We start from the raw sequence: 14,039 nt of genomic DNA, 5'->3' as shown, positions 1-14,039 counted from the left end.
AGAAAGTGGGCATGTAAAGCGTTGCAACCCTGATGCTATTGTCTTACTCATTTAGGTTTGTAACCTTTTATTTTAAGGACCAACCCTGGTGACGTTGGCTAAACCGAGGCTCTGTTGTAACCTCCCAAGAATTTTGCTTCTCTTGTTCTTCTACCTATAATGCAAAGGCAGCTCTCCTGCCAGTTTCACATAAAAAAAGATCACACATGTTTTATTATCTCAACATGATTGCTTGCCAGTGACTACAAAACAAAAATATTTGGCTTATCAAGTTGAAATCAATAACCTTGTGGTCATTATTAGCTCTCAGGTACTATCATTTTCCTAGATCTAAATTTGAAAAATCACCACTAAATGGTAGCGCTAACACCTAATGTTCCCCTGCTATTGTCTGGTGTAAATAGCTATTGTGTCATGTAAATAGAGAGAGGAGATAGCAGAGCTTACCGGCAGCCAATGGGCCCTGCTGACTAGCACACTTTTAAAATCTAACCCATAGTCCCTCAAGGTAGCAACCATCCACAAAATATGTGAGCAACAGTTACATATTCAGCTTCAGCAGTTGACTGCGCAATACTAGACTGTTTGCGAGAAGATCAACATGCAAGAGAGGTACCTAAGAAACGACAAGTACCGGAGGTACTCTTTTTGTCAATTCTACAACTAGCAAAATCCGCATCCAAAAAACCACGAAGAAAAAGCGAAGAAGAAGCAGAATACCAAAAACCATACTTGAGAGTGTGCTTAAAATACCTTAGAATACGTTTCACCGCTTGGTGGTGAGACGTCCTTAGTGATTCCTAGAAGCAAGCACACAAGCAAACGGTGAAGTGAATGTCAGGTCTTGTTGCTGTCAGATATATGAGGGAGCCAATCATACTCTTGTACTCCCGCTGGTCCATCGAGGTAGCCATCGGTGTCGCTAAGGGCTTAGCATCGCTCATGTCAAACTTTTTTAGCAAATCCATAGTGTACCTCATCTGGTGGACGAATCTACCTTGCTTGCATTGCTTGATTTGAAGCCTAAAGAAGAAGTTGAGCTCGCCGATCATCGACATCTCAAATTCCCTGCTCATAGTTTCTGTAAACTTGGCCATAAGTGCATGAGAAGACACACCAAAAATTATATCATTCATATAAATCTAAACAAATAGGAAATCATTGCCATTCTTGAAGATGAACAAGGTTTTCTCTACCAACCCCATCTCATACTCATGATCAAGCAAAAAGACTTAAGCCTATCACACCAAGCCCTAGGCTCTTGCTTAAACCCATACAAAGTTTTCTGAAGCTTGTATACTCTTTTTGGGTATTTGGGGTGTCAAAACCTAGATTTTGCTTAACATATACCTCTTTTTCTATGAAACCATTTAAGAAAGCATTTTTGATATCCATTTGGTACAACTTGAAACCTTGGGATGCCACAAATGCAAGAAGGATCCCAATAGCTTCTAACCTAGCTACCAGTGTAAAGGTCTCTCCAAAGTCTATCCCCTCTATTTGAGTGAAACTTGAAGCCACAAGTCTAGCCTTGTTTCTCACTACTGACCCATCCCCTCTGTTTGTTTTTGAAAACCCATTTAGTGCCTATGGTGTGAACATTTGAGGGTGGCTCTACAAGGACCCAAACTTGGTTTCTCTCAAAGTTGTCTAATTCTTCATGCATGGCATTGACCCAATTTGAATCAAATAAAGCATGTCCAACATCATAGGGCTCAAAGGAAACAACAAATGCAGAATTAGTGAAATGAGCATAATGAACAGATTTGGACCATGTTACCCTTTCATGGAGATCTCCGATCATCATCTATGGAGGGTGATGTCTGAATGTATTGAGGGACTTCACGCTGCGAGATGATCTCCTCCTCAAAAGCAGCTGGTGCAGGCTCGATGGCAGCTGAATTGGAAGTCGAGGTTGCAGGACCCTCTACCGATGTAGAAGAGGCAAGAACCAGCTTGTGAGCAAGTATTGTAGTAGGAAGTAGTGGATCATCCTCAAGAGCTAGAAGGTCCCAATATACAAAGATACTTTCGCTCATCTCCTCGTCACCTGCACACTCAAGAATAGGACTAGCACACGAGGTTGATTCATCAAAAGTCACATAACAGGATTCCATGATGGTGTTAGAGTCAAGATTAAAGACTCTGTAAGAATGACCATAAAGAGAATACCCTAAGAAAATTCTATCAGAAGAATGTGATTCTAACTTGTCAAGATTGACATGCTTTAGGATAAAGCATTGGCATCCGAAAACTCTCAAATGGGAAACCTTTGGCTTCCTCCCAAAATGCAACTCATAAGAAGTCAAATTCAAGATCGAGCGTAAGAAAATCCGATTGCAAATATAGCACGCTGTGCTAATTATCTTAATCCAAAACTTTCTAGGAGTCCTATGCTCATCGAGCATTGTCCTAGCCATTTTTGCCGAAGTACACCATTCTGCTGAGGAACATGTGGGGCAGAAAATTGATGCTCAATGCCATATTCAAGACAGAAAATATCAAAGAGATAGTTCTTGAATTCGGTGCCATTATCACTCGAATTGCTTTCAATGCACCAGGAAGTTACTTGAACAACCTTAAAGCCAAGCTCCGAAAGTGTGAGAACACTTCATCCTTACTCACAGGAAAAATACCTAAGAGTAACAAGAGAGGTCATCAACAATGACAAGAACATACCACTTCCCACCCGCAGAACGAACCTAGAAAGGACAAATAGTGTCCATATGAAGAAGTTCTCCTAGTCATTCAGTGATCACTAGATCGTCTGGTGAGTGAGAGGTAGCAACCATCTTGCAATATCGACAAGAAGAACAAACAAGATTCTTCTCAAACTTACGGTTGGGCAATTCTCGGATCAAGCCTAAAGCACTCAAACAAGTAAGCAAATCAAAGCTCATATGCCCTAGTTTCTATATGACATCCAAAACTCAGAACCAAGAGACTCAGGAAATTTAGCTCCAAAAACTCTCGTAACTCTGGAAATCTGACAAATCAAAGCGCCTAAAGAATCAAAAACTCGAGAATTATCACATTTGAAACTCACTTCCAAGTCCTCATCCAACAACTAAGATACAGAAAACAGATTATATCCCAGATGTTCCACCAAAGTCACATCTTTGAGAGTAAAACTCTCATTCACCCTTACAGTACCTTTGGCTTTCATCATTCCTTTCTGATCATCCTCAAAAGTGATATGAGGCTGGATAACTATGATGCATCTCCGGTCATATGACATGAACAACTGGAGTCAATGAGCCACTTGTTCTCCATGCCTCTTCCTGCCATCTACATATGAGAAGAATAGTAGGTGGATGGCTCAGTACTGGGTTAGTCATAAAGTTCTTGGGAATCCAGTGCTGGGTCATCCGCCCTAAAATGGTAAAAGTAGGTGCATGCAAATCAACACTAGCACGCTAGGGGCGAGAACCACAAAGAGGAAACCTTGGTTTTTTAAAGCAATAGAACTCAGAGCCTCTTACACGTGGAACAAAACTAGATAAGTCATGGTAAAATCCATGTCGAGCAATACCTTAAGGAGAAAACTAAAAGACATCTAATACTCATGGGCGGGAGTGAGAAAAAGGCTCATGCACACCAATAGAAAGGTGGTACATGTACCGGTGCTCCACTCCTGCTCATCCCTCATACCACGAAAGCAAAACCCAACTAGGTGACCCTCTCTCTGGCAGTAGATGCAGCGATAGAGTCTCTCGGAAACTCGACTGCCAGTCACTTTAGGCTCTCTCACAGGGGCCCTCATCTTGGGTGGTGGAGCTCTGTTGGGTTGTGGTGGAGCATTCTTCTTTGTGGGTTGTGGAATTGGTTTCTTATTCGTAGGTTGTGGTGTAGTATTGATCTTGGATTTCTTGGCCTTAAGGATAGTGGGTGTGGTGAAAATAGTCTTACCATCCCCATTGTAAGCTACTCTCTCAAAACCCAACTCAAGAGCTAAACCTGTCTTATCGGCACATATTTTGGTCTCGGCCAAGATCAAATTCATTTTTTCTTTGTCCTCTGAGCATTTCTCTACTAGAGAAAGAAGATAATCATTCTCAATCTAGACCTTTTGAACTTGCCCTCTAACTCAGCTGAGTTTGTTCTAAAAGATAGTATAGGTGGAGCAATTCGGCTACACATCCTCAGAACTCCCAGCACCCTCCAATTTAGATTCTAGCTCTCTAATGTGTTTATCTTTCAACTCAATATCCTTTACAAACAAAAGAAAAATTCTTGCAAGTGCCTAAAAGAGTAGACCTAGACTCCTCCTCAAAGAGCTTCTTCTTGATACTCTCAAGCTGACTAGCAACTTGAGCATGCACATTCTGAAGCTCAGTAAGTTCAGCCATAACTATCAAACAACTCTCACACTCCTCATCATCAGGCCTAGACCTAAGCAATGCAAGCTCAGTAGAAACAGACTTATACTTAGGCCTAAACTCCTTCAACTCACGCATAGCTTTCTTAAATAACCTATCCTGGCTAACGAGAGCATCATTCAAGGTATCGACTTTGATGGAAAGCTGGTTGTAGGAAGGTAATACCTCGGAGGGATCAAGCTTAGAGTCACTGTCGTTGCTGTCATCCGCCATGAAGCAGAGTGCGGTAAAGTCCTTGTTCTTCTTCTTCTTGTCCTTCACCAGTAGCTCCTCCTCCTCTAAGCTAGAAGAGGTGTCGATGTCACCGAGAGCTATCAAAATCGCCCTAGAAGCCACCTTGGTCACCTTTTTGGCCGCCTTCTTGGCCATCTTGTCACGGTTCTTCTTGAAGAAGGGCTTTTTGTACTTTTTCTTGTGCTGGTAGAGGTTATGGTCGTGGTCTTCCCTCTTCTCGAGCTCGGGGCAGTCCATCTTGAAGTGAGTGGTGTCACCACACTCAAAGAAGGCACGAGAACCACCCCTCCTCCGGTCTCGGTTATTGTTGTTAAAGCAAGCAAACTTCTTCACAATGAGCGCAAGGTCCTCATCATCCAGTGTGTCCACCTACTTCCTATGATAGAAACCAAGGAAGATAAAGAAAATCCACTCGGTGAAGTGTTAGCACAAAAAAAGCTAGCTCCAGCCTGATTGTCATCATTCGATCCGGAGACCAACACCATGTTCTGCTCGATGGACTTGAACTTACTGATGAGTTCATCATAAGTCATCATAAGACTCTTCAATGCTCGAGATCTTCACTTCCCATATGCTACGATCAAGAGCATAGAGAACCTTGATCGCCCTCTCAAGATCAGGGTAGGGCAAGACTCCAGTGGATCTAAGGTTGCACATAATTCCATCAAAACGAGCAAATATAGCATTCAAAGACTCTCCAGGGCCCTGCACAGACATCTAATATTCTTGGTTGTACGTGCTCTGTCGCCGAGCCTTGATTTGGTTCGTGCCCTCATGAAAGACACTCAGAGTAGTCCTAATTTCACAAGCAGTACAAAGGTGCTAAACCCTGTCAAACTCATTTTGACTCAGGCTTGTGAACAAAATATTTCTGGCCTTGTTGGCAGCCTGATACTGTTCAATTTAAACCTGAGTTGTCCAAGCAACAGAGATCTTATAGTTGGAATCAACTATCTCCCAAATTACACTTCCTTGGCTGAGAAGATAAGCATCCATGTGCACCTTCCAGTACGAAAAGTCTCGACCATCAAACAACGGAATCTTTCCACTTCTCCATTGTCACCTACAGATCACACAACTGGTTAAGGTCAACAAGTGATCAAAATGACCCTGATAATAATTTTAGGACCGAGAACGACAACTAGAGGGAGGGTGAATAGACGCCTCACAATATTTCATTCAAAAATTGATAGTCTTCTCCTATTTTGATCACCTAACGCACCTCAAAACACAAGCGAAATAAAAATGAAGAGAAATTTTAGTTGCAAAGAAAATCTCAAAGAGAGAACATGGCTCTCATCGGAGTTGATGAACTCTAGGTTTCCATTGGTGCTCATCCCACGAGTCATCACAGCAAAAGATTGCAACTTAGAGAAGACAACTCAAGGAACAAAGAAATGGACACATTGAAGAAACTATCCAAGTTGACAATAGAGGCACTAGAATTCAAGACCCACCAGTATACATTTGTATGTGGATTTTATGTCTCTAGCAACAAGAATAATAATTTCACAAGGTACTAAAAATTCAGCCTAAAAACCAAAATGAAAATCGCATCTAAATGGAAAAACTCGCAACAAAACTTGGAGCCAATAGAAGAAAACTCGAAGGAGATGAACACAATCTTCGGAGGAAATACGAACTTCATTACTTCAAGAGGTCAATCCTATTTTAGCCAGATTACGTAATATTTTTCTCTCACAAAAACTATAACCTATTACAGAGGCTATGTCTATCTTCTCATCTCCTCCAAAACCTATCACAGCGCTCTCCAATAGCTGTCTCACTCTCTCTCAACAGCCATACCCCTCTATTTCTAGGCCTTGAGAGCTTCCTTAAATGTTAAGTTTTTTCCTAAAATACCTCTTATTTTCAATGGCCTCCTACCTATCACAGGGGCATTTTGATCCATATTTTGCTCTATCCATCAAACGACCAAGATACCTTCACGACTTAGCTTCACCTCAATGCTAACTTCATGATGATGCAACATGCACTTCACCCTTCCACGATTTTGACGACAAACTGTGAAACCACCTCACATGCTTCTCAAAGTGTGACTCACCGCTGCTTGCTTTTACCTCAAACAAGCATCCTCATGTCGATGCGTGTACTTCGTCTTGCGATCATGATCGTTGGCAAGTCTCTTTCGCTCCCGATGCCTTGGGCTGCCTTGTCACTTGCAATGGTATCCCCTTCGTTTGATTTTATCAACATGTCATCTTCATCCTTCCTTCCAAGCTTTGCTTGACCTCCATGAGCACAGCTAGGATCACCCTCAACTTCGCTTAGCCTCCTCGATCATCTAGCACCAAGCACCCCACTTGGCTCCGATCATCCCGTCTCTGGTCGCCAAGTTGCATCCATGACCTACACATCATGAGACAAGTAGATATGTATCTTTAAACACATTGTACACTTATCACTAGTTAGTCCAAATTGAATTCGTGCAAAAATAGCACATCTCACAAAAATGTGAATACCGGATAATCCGACAATCACATTAGTACGAGCACTGGACCATCCGGTATATACAACTTATCCGGACTATAGACTCCATCTGGAAAAAGCTTCGGCGTTCATTGGGCTCAACACCGGACCATTCGGTCAGTAGACCACCACCAAATCATGATTTTGCACTTTTCTGTTAAATAGTCCTGTGTTTGTTCGGTGTTCATACCGAACTATCCAGTGTGTATAATAGCTCTGGTAAAAACTTACATATCTGTTAAATGCTCCGGTGTTAAAATCCTGTCAACACCGGACCTGCCGATGAGTAGACCGCCGTAGACGCCCATTTTTAGCACATTTGTTAAATAATCCGGCACTGTCTCCAAGTACTCACCGGATCCTCTAGTGTCTATAAATTACCACACACCTAACTATCTGGTGAGCGTAAGTTTATCTGAACTTTGATAGAACTATGATAACTTTATTTCCTTCAGTTTTGGTTAGTCATAATTATAATATCAACACACATATATATATATGTATATGCTTATACAATGAAAACATCATCAAATCAAAATAACACTTGATCAATCATTGATGGTATGTAAATCAAAATTCATTTTAACTTAGTTTGTCCGTTGCTGTTCGTTTTCCCTCGATGACGTGACAAACGGTGACGAAAATGGGATGGCAATTTATATGACAATGCCGTAGGTTTCTGTCAATCCAAAATGATAGAGGCCATTTCGATTTCGTCATCTCTATAACGAGATGGAGCCAGAGTAGTGACTGTGATCTCTGCGATTGAGATGACACGGAAGTTCAAAAGGGTCAACGGCTAGCCGTGTGCATGCACAGCTCCGGCCGGGTACTATCTTTTGACTTGGATAAGATAACGAATGTGACTGAACTGCGAGATCACAGGAGAAGAACGGCCACTTGTACATTGTGTATCTAAAGATTATGTAAGTTACGTGCGTCTCCGTACGTATTGTACTGAGATTTCTTAAAAAAAGATTATGCAAGTGGCGAAAACAATTAGCTGCACGTTTTTGGTGTGCAACTGTCCAAACTGCTATTGACATCTTGCATCGATCGAAACAGAGTGCAAGATACTGTAGCCAAGTTAAGGGTTCCTGTAGCAAATATGCTTTCAGAGATATTGTAGCTATTATATTTAGAGCGTGAATGTGATTTTGTTGATTAATAATAGCATAGTCAATGTGACTAATATATTTGTTAAGTATATATTTTAATAGGTCTTATGGATATAATACATAAAGATACCTCTAAAATTGAGATAAAGATTGGTTGAATTGGAGAAGTCCAAATAACAATGACTATGACGGATGATCCGGCGATAGAGGTGTTGTACATGCCGAAGTGTTTCAACTCATGACACTTGTACACGCCGAAAGGTCCGGTGTATGAAGAAGGTGCACGCTGGAGTATTTTCTAAGGAAGGATTTGAAGATGCTACATGCAGGATGGTTCGGTGTTTTGAAGTTCTATAAACCGGAGTATTTCTTGCAGAGAAAATTTCAACGGTAGTTTGGCATGGTTGTACACTACGAATGGTCCGACGCCGAAGATTGGCTATGCTGGAGTATTTCTTGAGAAAGAATTTGAAAATGCTACACACCGGATGGTCCGGCGCTCTAAAGTCCTACATGCTAAAGTATTTCTTGCAGAGAAGACTTAACGGTAGTTTGGCATGGTTGTACAAGCCGAATGGTCCGGCACTGAAGATTGGTTATGTTGAAGCATTTTATGCAGAGAAGAAGTAGCTCGGTCGGCTCAAGTGTACATGCCGGATGATCTAGTGATGGAGCTGGTAAAAAAGCCGAAACATGCGGTGTTCACAGAAGCTTTGAGTAGGGATTCAACGGCTAGTTTTTGAAGGATGGTTCGGTGAGTATAATATTGTTTACACTGGATCATCCAGTGTATACAGTAAAGTTGACCCATTGGGCAAATGACTAGTTCGTGGGGTTAAGACTATAAATACCCCTCCACTCGATCATTTGAAGGTGTTGGAGTCCAAAGGAAGCTCATATACAACAGTGGAGACATCCAAACCACCAAAATGCTAAAAGTAATCATCCAAGGCGTTAAAACACATGATTAGGAAGTGATTAGTGCTAATAGGCCTAGAGAGTGTTATTACTAGGTGTTGCTACCTAAAGAGTGTATCAAGGAGTGATCCTATATTATATCAAGTGAAACGTCGGCACCTTAGGTCTTGGTGGCTTAAGCTTGTTGACCCTTCGATTTGATATGGAGCAACGACAAGACTCTTGCACGGGGACGCGAAGATCATTGCCTTGTTGGCTCAAGCTCTGAAGTAAAGATGGTGAAAAATGACCGGAAGAGAGGCTTGTTGTGAGGTCTTTCCTTCATAGCTTGGTGACTCTACCCACTTGAGGTCTTGGTGGCTCAAGGGTCTTCACCGGGTGCCATCTAGGAGCATATTCTTCATGCAGCTCCAATATGGATCAGAGGTGGCGTTTATGCTATCAATACCACGGGATAAAAATCTATTATGCCGAGTTTGCTGGAAGAAAATTATGAGACCCTCTACAGAAAGGCCTCCGTGAGACCCTGATCTGCGCCGTTCATTCTGGATCCAACGATCTGATTGAGCACATGTGAGAGAAGTAGATGACACGTGTCACACAGAGATAGAGATCTTTCTGTGAGACCTGGTCTCATATAATTTCCTTCCGAGTTTGCTGTCTCTACATTGTTTACATTTTTCAATTCCATACTTACAATTTACCTTTCTAGATAGGTTGCAATCTCTTTTGAACGGTAAATTAGATACACTAGATAAACTTATAGCACATTTAGATAGAAATTGACATAGGTTTATCTTGTGAGGTTTTTAGATCCGATTAGTTTTAAGTGTCCTAATTCATCCTTCTCTTAGAACGTCAACGATCCCTTCAACTGGTATTAGAGCCTCATCTCTTGATAGGTTTAACCACCTAGAATTGTGATGTCCGAGGTTGAGATAGATATCCGTAGGGCTCTACTTTTCGATGGCACTAACGTCCTCCGTTGAAAAACTCTAATGACTTATCATTTACAAGTCAAAGATTTAGATGTTTGGAGGGTCACCAAAGAGGGGATGAGACCATGTCTCACAAACAAGGAGAAACAATGTGATGCCATGGTGAGGAGTATTTTTTATCATCTCTATGCATTGACGCTTTTAATCATATTTATTCTCTTAACTATGCATATGATATTTGGACTAATCTCATTGAAATACATGAAGGCATAAAAGATGTGCGTAATAAAAAAATATCATATGCTAGTCTCTAAGCTCAATAGTATAAAACAACATGCCTATGAAAGTGCTAATAACATATACTGACGCTTGAATATTTTTGTCAGTAAGATAAATGTGCCAGGTTTGACATAAATTGGAGACTATCAAGTGGTGAGAAGTATACTTCAAGGTATTCTTCTAAATACAAGTTGATAGTCTCCATCATCTACGACAAAAATGACATCAAGAAGATGACTCCAAGCCAAGTAATCGGTAAGATCATCGCCCATAAGATGACAATGAATATGGGGGTGAAAGCTTGCTTGTGAGACCAAGTACCTTGCTCTCACAAGCAAGCAAGAACCATGGTCACACATGAAAGCAAAGGTGAGGAGATAAGAGCAAGAGTCAATCTCAAACGAAGATGATGATGATGAAGATGAAGCGAGCGATGAAGAAGATGAGCAAACCAACTCAAGTGATGAAGAGATTGATACCAATGTCATCAAGCTCATCTCACAAGTGGAGAACAACATCAAGAGAATTAACGCCAAGATTCATTATCGAATCTCCATGGAAGACTTTTTCAACACAATTGATCGTATCAAAAAGGAGAAGGAGATCAAGAACAAGAGGTAGACAAGAGGAAGAGACAAAGCATTTGCAAGCATAGCAAGATATGTGAGTGAAGATTAAGATTCAAACTCAAGTGATAAGAGCTTTGCCATCCACTCCTACAATGGTAATCATCACATAAGTGCCTTATTGTCAAATGTATGAAAAAATGATGTAAGTGATGATGAGTCCGATGAGGATTCACTCTCTCAAGAAAAACTTCTTGAATTGATCAATAAGCAACAAAGGGTGTTAAAGAAATAATATAAAGAACTTAAGAAATTCAATGCCCTTAATAATATTCATGCTACCTTTGTGTCTAATTATAAACAATTATTTAGTAAATTCAAATTGCTAAACAAGGAGCATGAAGAGTTTAATGTAACATTTGAGTGCATTTAATCTCAACCTAAGGTTCCTTTGAAGCAATCTCCCTCTCTTAAAATTCAATTCTAAGGTAGATGCTTTCAATTCTTGTGATTATTTAATCGATTTATCTAGTTAACTCCTTTGCAATGAGACATGTGTTGAGAATATTATTGTAGAATCATCTAATGATCTCATTGCACAAGAAAATGATGAGCTCAAGTAAAAAGTGGAGAAGCTCAAGAAGTACTTGGCAAGATTAAAGGGCAAGAGACATATCCAACCTACTCAAGATAACCGTGATACCATGATGAAAAAGCTTACGGATGGGTCAATCATGACATGCTTCAGGTGCCATCAAGAAGGTCATAAGTCCTTCTAATGAAAGCAAGTCAAGAAGGAGACCAAAGAGAAGAAGAAGATGACGAATCTCTCCAACAAAACCTCCAACCTCTACACCAAACCCAACTACAAGATGAAGACCAAGAGCAACCACTACAAGCTCAAAAAGAAGGACAATAATAAAGTGGTTGCACAAATAGTTGGGAGAAAGGACCGGAGGTGGAACCAATTGTAACACTCTAATTTTTTTTTCTAATTCTAAAATTTCTCAATATTTTATATGAGTTCAAATGAGTTTAAATATTTTATTTAAAAAGAGAGAAAACCCTATTTTATATGAGTTCAAATGAGTTTAAATATTTTATTTAAAAATAGAGAAAACCCTATTTTATATGAAAGAAGAAGTAAATGACATAAGGTATAAGTGAATATTTGGCATTCATGCTGAATTAGGCAAATAGTATTTTATTTGATTTTTGATGAATTTATTTGAAGAGTTTTTGCTTTGATTTTGAATTTGAAGCTTGGATTTGAATTTTAAAAAAAAGAAAAATATTAAATCCTTTCTCGGGCTGTTTTTTTTCCCGACCCAGTTTTCTTCGGCCTCAGCCCAACAGTCGGCCTCGGCATTCTCTTCCGCCTGGGCCGTGCCCTTCCTCCTTCGGCCCACTCGTCCATGCCGGCCCAGCCGACCGCACGCGCCCACGCTTGCCCGTGGACACGCCCCCGCTAACGCCACCTTCACCTGTGCCACCGCCATGTGGGACCCGCCGGTCAGGTCTATCGTCTCCGAGTCGAACTCTGTCGCGCCGCCGAGTCCGAACAGGAAATCGACGCCGCCTTGGAGTCCTGCAGTGCCCCGCGACCCTCCGAGCCGCCTATATATGTGCCCGTCCCCTCCCCGAACTCATCTCATCCGAAAATCACCGAGACCCGAGCCCTAGTTGTCGAGATTGAAGCTCGCCGAGCCGCCATCGCCGCCGCTTCGACCGAGCTCACCGCCACGCAGTTCCAGAGCTAATCAGCACAGCCCGAGCCCGCCATTGCACGCGCCTGCCTCTGCTGAAGTTCTCCTCGCCGTCGCCTTGGCCCTTGCGCCGCCGGAGAACCCTTCCTAACGAGATCCCGAGGCCCTCCGTCGCCCCTTCCGTCGCCGCCCGCCTTCCCATGCCACCAAGCCCGCGGTAAGCCACAAAACGGATTCCCCGTGCTCCCCCGATTCTTTTGCGCCGCTCGTCGTCGCCGCCGGCGAGCCTTAGCCGATTCCGGCGAAAATCCCTGCCATGCGCCGCCGCTACCCCTCGGGCGTCGCCCTGTTCTTCCCCTCCGGCCGCCCAATCTGTTCTGTGCCGTCGGATCTGTCCTCAACGGCCCAGATTAGATAGCATATGTACCCCTTCGCTGACCAACCAGAGGCTGCCACGGGTTGCCACTTAACCCAGTCAGCAGCCATGCCATGTCACCCATCCACCTCAGCCGCCACTTCAACCTTTCTGCTGATGTGTCACCCCTGTCACCATGCCACGTCAGCCAGAGCTACCCAGTCAGTAATTCAAACCTTTTTCAGTATAAAATAAATCTGATAATTCCTTTAATTGGTAATTTTGCAATTTAGCCCCTGAACTTTTCTGAAATAACAAAAAGAGCCCTATCTTTTTGCAGTTAGGTCCCTATACTTTTTCGTAATTAAATTTTGGTCCCTCTATTTTTACAAAAAGGTCCTTGAGCTTTCTATTAATTCAATTTAGGTCCTTTTCTTTTTCCAGATTTAACCCTAGACTTGTTTTAGCCCTGACTTTTTCATCGTAACTACGATTTAAGCGATTCTTGCGCTGATGGATTCGTTTTTTCAGTGTTCTTTCTTTTTAGCTAGTTTTCATCTCGTTGTTCTTTTGTTTTGTGCTCTGTTCTTAGTGTATCTTATTTGTTTGTTTGTCGGTGATTGTGCGATTAGCTGATAACGTCCCGGATCAATTTGAAGAACATCAAGACCAGGAGCAAGAATACACTGAGCAGCAGCAAGGAGAAGGCAAGTGTCCTTGATCATATTGAACCTACGTTTTTAAATACTTTTTTTTTACAAAACTGCATGCAATGTCTGTCAATATTATGGGTAGTCACCTATGTTAGGGTTTTTCCTTAGATATTCCCTTATCATCCCTTGGAACCTAGATAGTTTATGGTTAGGAGTCTTTTATGGATAGATTGCTTAGCCTTGCTTTTGGGATGTTGGGAAGTGTCATAATTTTGACTAATGAACATATGCAGTAATGATGGTTAATATGATGATGTTTCAGCAACATGGAACCTTAGGTCTTGAGCATAGGGATGTTGGTGATAGTTGTCATGGTTATGACGTTGGATTAATGTTTGCTCAA

Source organism: Phragmites australis, chromosome 24 (genome assembly GCF_958298935.1).
Source record: "Phragmites australis chromosome 24, lpPhrAust1.1, whole genome shotgun sequence".
NCBI classification, from domain to species: Eukaryota; Viridiplantae; Streptophyta; class Magnoliopsida; order Poales; family Poaceae; genus Phragmites; species Phragmites australis.
The sequence above is the reverse complement of the archived record's forward strand: the minus strand, read 5'-3'. Positions refer to the sequence as shown.